This window comes from Triticum aestivum, chromosome 3D, assembly GCF_018294505.1.
Source record: "Triticum aestivum cultivar Chinese Spring chromosome 3D, IWGSC CS RefSeq v2.1, whole genome shotgun sequence".
Classification (NCBI taxonomy): domain Eukaryota; kingdom Viridiplantae; phylum Streptophyta; class Magnoliopsida; order Poales; family Poaceae; genus Triticum; species Triticum aestivum.
Window position 1 is genome coordinate 395,930,902 of NC_057802.1, and position 8,369 is coordinate 395,939,270.

Sequence of the window (8,369 nt, forward strand, 5' to 3'; positions counted from 1 at the left end):
GTTCCAACCGTCATATCTGCCTGAGATTCAGATCTAGTTGGTAACAGGATATTCCAGACAGCATGTCTGGAAAAGAAAATGTGCAACACAACCCGATGAGATGACGTTGCGAGAGTCTCAGGAAATGAACTACGGTAGTAGGCTCTAAAACATGAGCTGGTTCTGCTACACACATGTGAACACGCTGTCCCAGACAAACATGACCACGTGGTAGTCTTATAATAAAACACTACCGAGTTCAGGTGGGGAACCATCATCGCGGATAACGAAGTCCTTGCATAAGTCATATGATTAGCTCTTATGAAGGAACTTCTTCTCCTTGAACAAATCAGTTAGTGGCTTGATGTGCTAGGAACACATATGGAGTGTAGGTAATTAATCTACCAAACCATAGAATACTTTGCACGAATGCATGACTGACTTGGGATGATTCCAAAAGAAGCAAAAACAAGCTCCCTCGAATTCACGGCGGCAACTTGCATCGATTGCACGTGAATTTAGAGGAGGTCACTACTTTCATCCAAACATATACTTCATGAACGGGGCATGAAGAAAATGCTTACACAAGTTTCCAACACTAGCTGGATGTTCAACACGAGTCATGGAGAAGGTAGCAGTGTTGCTGATGGGCTCAACAACAATTCGTCCAGGTTTCCATGGAGATGGAATTCCATAATTATGTGAACAAGTGATAGCATTGGTCAGACCCAAAAGATGTAATGGTGTATGCTCGAGGAATCAACCACGAGTAAGACAACATTACGAACATCGTTGGTTCTGATTTGATTTGATAATAGCCCATACTCAAATCAAAGTTTGGTTAAGATGATAGGTCCATTAATTGATCACGAGGACCAATTGATGAAGAAATTATCTTTCTACAACAAACACACACACAAGAGATATCCTTTGGAAAGAACTAAGTTACGCAAGCCTTTATCTTCCAACTCTCCAAGTTGCTGTTCAGCTTAACCAACTAGCTCAGGGGTATCCCACACAGATGCTTGGAGAAGGGGTGGTTTATAAGAAAACCAACTTGATCACGAGCTCAACATATCGGTCAGGGACAACCTGGTGGTACTTCCAAGAAGATATATGGAAAATCACGATCCACCGACATGTTATTAAGCCCGAGAAAAATCTTGCTTTTCAGGGCAAGACGATATGATCAACTGAGCCAGGGTTTGATACAATCCTAACTCGTTGACCCAAGAGTGCACCAGGAAAAATGGACTAGGTAACACGATCAATCTCAGGATGACGATTGAATAACCAACACACTAAGAATGAGATCGTTGTCCATTAACTACCAAGCAACGGGGTTGCTCAGAGTATTGATTTCACACATCACAGTTCACTTATCGATATTCCGGTTGTGACAACACGGGACCGAGGAATGAATAATGATGGCGAGAAGTATCACTGCGTCAAGAATTCATAAGAGGTGGTGCAATTCTCATGACACTCTTGACATACAGATGGTAACGCGCCAAGGTAGAGCAGAGCAAAAGCTGGATTGGCATTTTGGTCTGCGGAATACAATTGCTTTGACCCAATCCTAGATATGGACGAGGTACCGGAGTTTGTTTCTCCTAGTCATTCCGGAATAGAATGGCTTGACAGACCACAAGAATAGTAGGCATCGATGAACACGATCGCACACATACCCTTGACTATCAATTGATAGATGAAGGTCGGAGTACAACTAAAGAGGGACAACCCAAAGGAACATATGTTTTTCTGAGTTGTGGATGCATGAATTAGTATGTCGAACAAATTCAACATATTTCTTCCGGATAACCCATGCAGAGGAGGAAGGACTGGCAGAGTCACAATATGAATGAAGTACTCCTCAAGAGCGCCCTGGTTGTGATCTTTTGGTTAAAAGAACTTCTGCCATGATGGTTCATGGTATTGGAAGAATGAAATACCACGGACCTCGAGGACTAATGCAAAGGTTACTAATAACCTAAAGGAACGAGCAAACACTGTCAACATGAGGTAAGTAGGATGAATCTCGGGTCCAAGAACCCAGAAATAGAATGCCTACTAACTAAATGGCATCACGGGATGCTTTCGAGAATAATGGCCAGAATCATCACACTGGGGATACAAAGCATTGCTAGATTACCGAGTGGTCCTCTATGACACCTAGGGTCATAATAATAACTCCAACATATATGTCAAGGCAACGGAGTACCTCAACGCACCGGTAGTGTGCTTAATCTGGCCCAAAGGGACGCAAAAATAGAGGGAAAGGATTTTGCAAATGCATCAGATTGTTTAGAAACCTGGGATGACTCGGACAACATAACGGCTGTAAATGCTCAAAAAGATTTGAGACATCCTGCAAAAATGGTGGCATAACCATTCAGAATCACAATATCAAGGTTCCGAGATCAACTATCAACACATGGAAGTAGTAGAAACTGAACTGAGGCTACAGACCAACAATCCTACGAGTCTACGGATTAGTAACACGTGATCCTGATAGAAAGATGAGAAGCCTAGTTCTTAATCCCCGTAGAAGAGAAGAGGATGACTCAGATCAGAAGGCTATAAGGTAAAGGAGTAAAAAGAGCCTTACGTTCCCTTCCACAATCAATTCCCTTATATAACTAAAGCATTTCTAGACTCAACATCGACCAGTTTGGCTTCGTAGACCTACAGGCAGTCAGGCTCTGATACCAAAGCTGTCGGGACCCCGATTCCAAGTCACACCGATCTAGCCTGTAACACCTCATATCACTTTGCGGCCTCACGCACGGTACTCCCACGGGTGTCGCCTTACCATGGCCCGGGACCGTGTGCGCCTTTTGGCTCGCGTATATGACAATGTCGCTAGCATCCATATGACAGAGAACCCGGGCCGACATGGCTAGTCGTGAACCCAAAGCGGCACTAACGTATGGGGACAGGCATACATGAATCAACATCGAACGTGTCGGTCAGCAGCGTGCGAATCCGGGCTGTAGCACTGGGCTAACAGGACTCCGGGAACCCGGGCTGTAGCAGGCTAGGCAGGACTCCGGATGTCACCGCGTGACATTTCCCCGAAGGGACAGACACAGGAACGATATGAAACACATGCCGGCCAGTCAAGTGTCCAGAGCAGTAGTGCTGGGCTAGCAGGACTCCGGTGAACCGAGCTGTAGCGGACTACTATGGCTCAAGGAGGCACTAGACTACATTTCCCCATAAGAGAGGCTGCTAAGGATAGACAACTAGATTGTCGAATCCCACACATACCAAGCATTTCAGTCATACACACAATATGCTCGATATGTGCAAATACAACATGGCATCACAACAAGACTCTACGACTCAGAGTATTTATTCATTAGGCCACGAAGAGCCAGATATTACAAACATGGGTCTCATGACCCAACATTCAGAGCATACAAGCCAAAGCACATGCGGAAGCTTAACATGTCTGAGTACAGACATCTATAAATGAAAAAGGCTGAGAAGCCTGACTATCTACCAGATCCTGCCGAGGGCACAAGATCGTAGCTGAGGTATCAACCTAAACGTCGAAGTCCACACGGAACTACTAGCGAGATCGACGTCTCTCTGCAAAACATAAAATAGGCAAACGTGAGTACAAATGTACCCAGCAAGACTTACATCAGAACTAGCTACATATGCATCGGTATCAACAAAGGGGGTGGTGGAGTTTAACTGCAGCAAGCCAGCTTTGACTCGGTGGCTATCCTGAACTATGACTGCAGGTAACTCTTTTGAGGTGGCGCACACGAGTCCACATATTCACCATATCAATACACCACTATGGATCCGCTCCCGTCTCCCTACGAGAACGCCATCCATAGCACTCACGCTTATCTTGCGCATTTTAGAGTATCCACTTTCACCTGTCTATGAACTGTACAGGCAACCCAGAAGTCCTTTTCCGCGGACACGGCTATTCGAATAGATGATGTTAACCCTGCAGGGGTGTACTTCGTCACACACGCTCTCGCCACTTACCACCATGTACACGTCGTGTACCTCGGCAACCTTCAAGCGGAAGCCTGGCGAGGGAGTCGGCCACGACCTGACTAACCACACAAGTCTCTCGTCCAGGTTTATCGCCTATTCGGGTTCCATCCGCAAGGAGATCCGGCCGGGATGTCGCTCACGGCCCCAAGCGATGTGTGCAGGGTTCCCGAGCCCACCATCCGGGTACCACTCGGTACACGAGGCCACGTGTGCCTAGTCTGTCCCAAGCCCACCTGTACCGGGTGCCACTTGGTAGACTACTAACACTACCTACAAACACCAGAAACTAGTTGCAACTCCTGGACAGAGTTCAGGTTGATTAATAAGTCGAGAGAGCTTGGAGCGCCCGGAGCCCAATGTGTGGTAGTAACTGTTCATGGATCACAAACACAGAACTCAGTTCCTGAGGACGGCTGCAATGAGACAACCCACCATGTACTCCTACATGGCCTCTCACCGCTACCTTTACCAAATCGTGTTCACACACTTAGCTCTCAACAGTAGGACATGTTCACCACATTCCAATTCATTCCCGATGAATTAGACCTGACTCAACTCTAAGCAATAGCAGGCATGACAAACAAGCATGAATGAGTAGGCACATCAGGGCTCAAACAACTCCTACTCATGCTAGTGGGTTTCATCTATTTACTGTGGCAATGATAGGTCATGCAGAGGATAAAGGGGTTCAACTACCGCAACAAGTAACAGATGAATCGTTGTTGTCCTAATGCAGTAAAAGAGAGCAGGAGCGAGAGAGTGGGATTGTATCGGAATGAACAAGGGGGTTTGCTTGCCTGGCACTTCTGAAGATAGCATTGAGTCTTCATTAGTGTCAACGATCACAACGTCGGAACAGCGTCTACCGAGGGGAACAAATACCGTCAACAGAGAAGGGAAACACAATCAATGCAATGCACAATATGATGCATGATCATGACATGTCAATATGCTGTATTTTAAGCTAATGCAACTAGCAACATGTTAAATGGAGTTGGTTTGAACCCTAGGTTCAAATTCAAACTCCATATGTGAGGGTTTAAATGCCATTTATATGACTTGGCCTAAACAGCAGCTGTAAGTTGTTCTAACATGCATGAAAATGCCATATTCAGATTCTTTGGATTTTTCTAATCATTTTTCATATATAATTTATTTCATTCTGAGTTACAGTTGATTTTCTATGATTTTTAGAAGTTTTAAACATTTTCTGGAATTTCTGAATTGTTTTTAATCCAGAAAATGATTTCATGCGTTAGCCTGACGTCAGTGTGACGTTAGCAGGGTCAACCCTGACGACTGTGACAGTCGGGACCCCGATTCTAAGTCACACCGATCTAGCATGTAACACCTCATATCACTTTGCAGCCTCACGCACGGTATTCCCACGGGTGTCGCCTTACCATGGCCCGGGACCGTTTGCGCCTTTTGGCTCACGTATATGACAATGTCGCTAGCATCCATATGACAGAGAACCCGGGCCGACATGGCTAGTCGTGAACCCAAAGCGGCACTAACGTATGGGGACAGGCATACATGAATCAACATCGAGCGTGTCGGTCAGCAGCGTGTGAATCCGGGCTGTAGCACTGGGCTAACAGGACTCCGGGAACCCGGGCTGTAGCAGGCTAGGCAGGACTCCGGATGTCACCGCGTGACATTTCCCCGAAGGGACAGACACAGGAACGAAATGAAACACATGCCGGCCAGTCAAGTGTCCAGAGCAGTAGTGCTGGGCTAGCAGGACTCCGGTGAACCGGGCTGTAGCGGACTACTATGGCTCAAGGAGGCACTAGACTACATTTCCCCATAAGAGAGGCTGCCAAGGATAAACAACTAGATTGTCGGATCCCACACATAGCAATACACGTTACACGTACGCATAACATGCAAGTATGTGTTGTACAACGTGGCATCACAACATAACGCAAACTCATATAGATAAAAGGCCCAGAAGAGCCACATAGCATTAAGTACAAGCAGGGTCACATGACCCATCATTCAGAGCATACAAGCAACGGAAGCATTACATGTCTGGGTACAGACAACTACAAAGGAAAAAGGCTGAGAAGCCTGACTATCTACAAGACCCTCCCAAGGGTGCAAGATCGTAGCTGAGGTACAAGCTACTCGTCGAAGTCCAAGCGGAACTACTAGTAAGACCGAAGTCTCTGCTGCAAAAACATAAATAAAGCAACATGAGTACAAAGGTACTCAGCAAGACTTACATCAGATCCTATCATACATGCATTTGTATCAAGAAGGTAGTGTGGGGTTTAGTTGCAGCAAGCCAGCTTTGACTCAGTGGCTATCCTGTTCTACGACTACGAGAGACTTCTTTGAGGTAAGAAGGCGCACACGAGTCCACTAAACACCACCTCAATACACCACTATGGATTCATTCCCGTCTCACTACGGGAAGCCATCCATAGCACTCACACTTATCTTGAGCATTTTAGAGTATCCACTTCAAGTTGTCTATGTACCACGTAAGCATCCAAGAAGTCCATAACCGAGGACACGGCTATTCGAATAGATCATGATAACCCTGCAGGGGTGTACTGCGTCACACACGCTCTCGCCACTTACCGCCATGTACACGTCATGTACCTCGGCAACCTTCAAGCGGAAGCCTAGCGAGGGTGTCGGCCACGACCTGACTAACCATACAAGACTCTAGTCCAGGTTTATCGCCTATTCGGGTTCCATCCGCAAGGAGATACGGCCGGGGTGTCGCTCACGGCCCCAAACGATGTGCGCAGGGTTCCCAAGCCCACCTCGCCGGATGGATCTACGCTTGGTACACCGTGCCACTTGTGCCTAGTCTGTCCCAAGCCCACCTGGCCGGGTGCCACTTGGTAGACTACTAACACTACCTACAAACACCAGAAACTAATTGCAACTCCTGGACAGAGATCAAGTTGGTTAATAAGTCGAGAGGGGCACTTAAGCATTCCAATGTGTGGTAGTAGCTAGTCATTGGACAACATACACAGAACTCAGTGCTTAAGGACGGTTCCAGTGAGACAACCCACCATGTACTCCTACATGGCCTCTCACCGCTACCTTTACCAAATCGTGTTCACGCACTTGACTCTCAGCACCAGAACATATCGTAACACTCCAATTCATTCCCAATGAACCAGACCTGACACAACTCTAAGCAATAGCAGGCATGGCATGGTAGGAACACAACATGGCTCAATCAACTCCTACACATGCTAGTGGGTTTCAACTATTTACTGTGGCAATGACAGGTCATGCAGAGGAATGGGTTCAGCTACCGCAGCATAAAGTAGCAGTTGAATCGTTGTTGTCCTAATGCAGTAAAAGAGAGCAGGAGCGAGAGAGTAGGATTGTATCGGAATGAACATAGGGGGTTTGCTTGCCTGGTAGATCAACGGGGTGGCACTGCTCCTCAGACAGGTACTCTGGAACACTCTCCGGAGCAGGACCTATCGGGAAGGAACGGTGTCGACAATCAAAACACAACCATATGCAACAATATGATGCATGAATATGGCATGAATATGTGATGTGTTTGAGTTAATGCAACTAGCATTCAACTTGGAAGAGGTCCATTTGAACCAAAGGTTCAAATGCAATTCTAAGTTAAGTCCTTATATATGCCATTTATATGTTTTCACTTATACAGTAGGTATAAGTTGGTTTGTCATGCATGAAACTAGTACAGATGGATAGATTGCATTTTTCTGATAATTTTTCATATATAAATTATTTAAATCTGAGCTACGGTTGAATTTCTATGATTTTAGAAGTTTGAACACTTTCAGGAATTTCCTGATTTATTTCAAATCCAGAAAAGAATAAATGCGTCAGCATGACGGTGGCATGACGTCAGCGAGTCAACGTGGCTGATCAGGTCAAACCTGACGTGTGGGGTCCACACGTGAGTGACACGGGGTTAAACAGAGGGTTTAATTTATTCTAATTAAAGGATTAGGCGTAGGGGCCCACTGTCAGTGTGAGGGGGTTAGCTTAGATGGTGATTAGCTGGCAGGTCGGGCCCGCACGGCAGGCCGGCGAGGTTAAAGGGGTCAAACCCCACCGGCGTTTAGCCGCCGGCGAGGCCGAACGCGGCGGAGGGGCTCGGGATCGCGTCTCCGACGACCAAAAGGGCCGCGGAGACCATTTCCGAGGAGCCCTGGCTCGCGCGCATCCCGTGGGACACGCGGGAGACCGTGGGTGTGCCAGGGCTCGCCGGAGCAGAACTCGCGGCGGCGGCCGGAGCACGGCCAAGGGCGGGCGCAGCGCTGCGGTGCACAGGGGCGGCGGCTGAGAGCACTGGGGCATAGCCCGGGCTCGTCCGCATCCAGCGGAGGCGACGGGAGGACGCAGGGTGGCCGGAG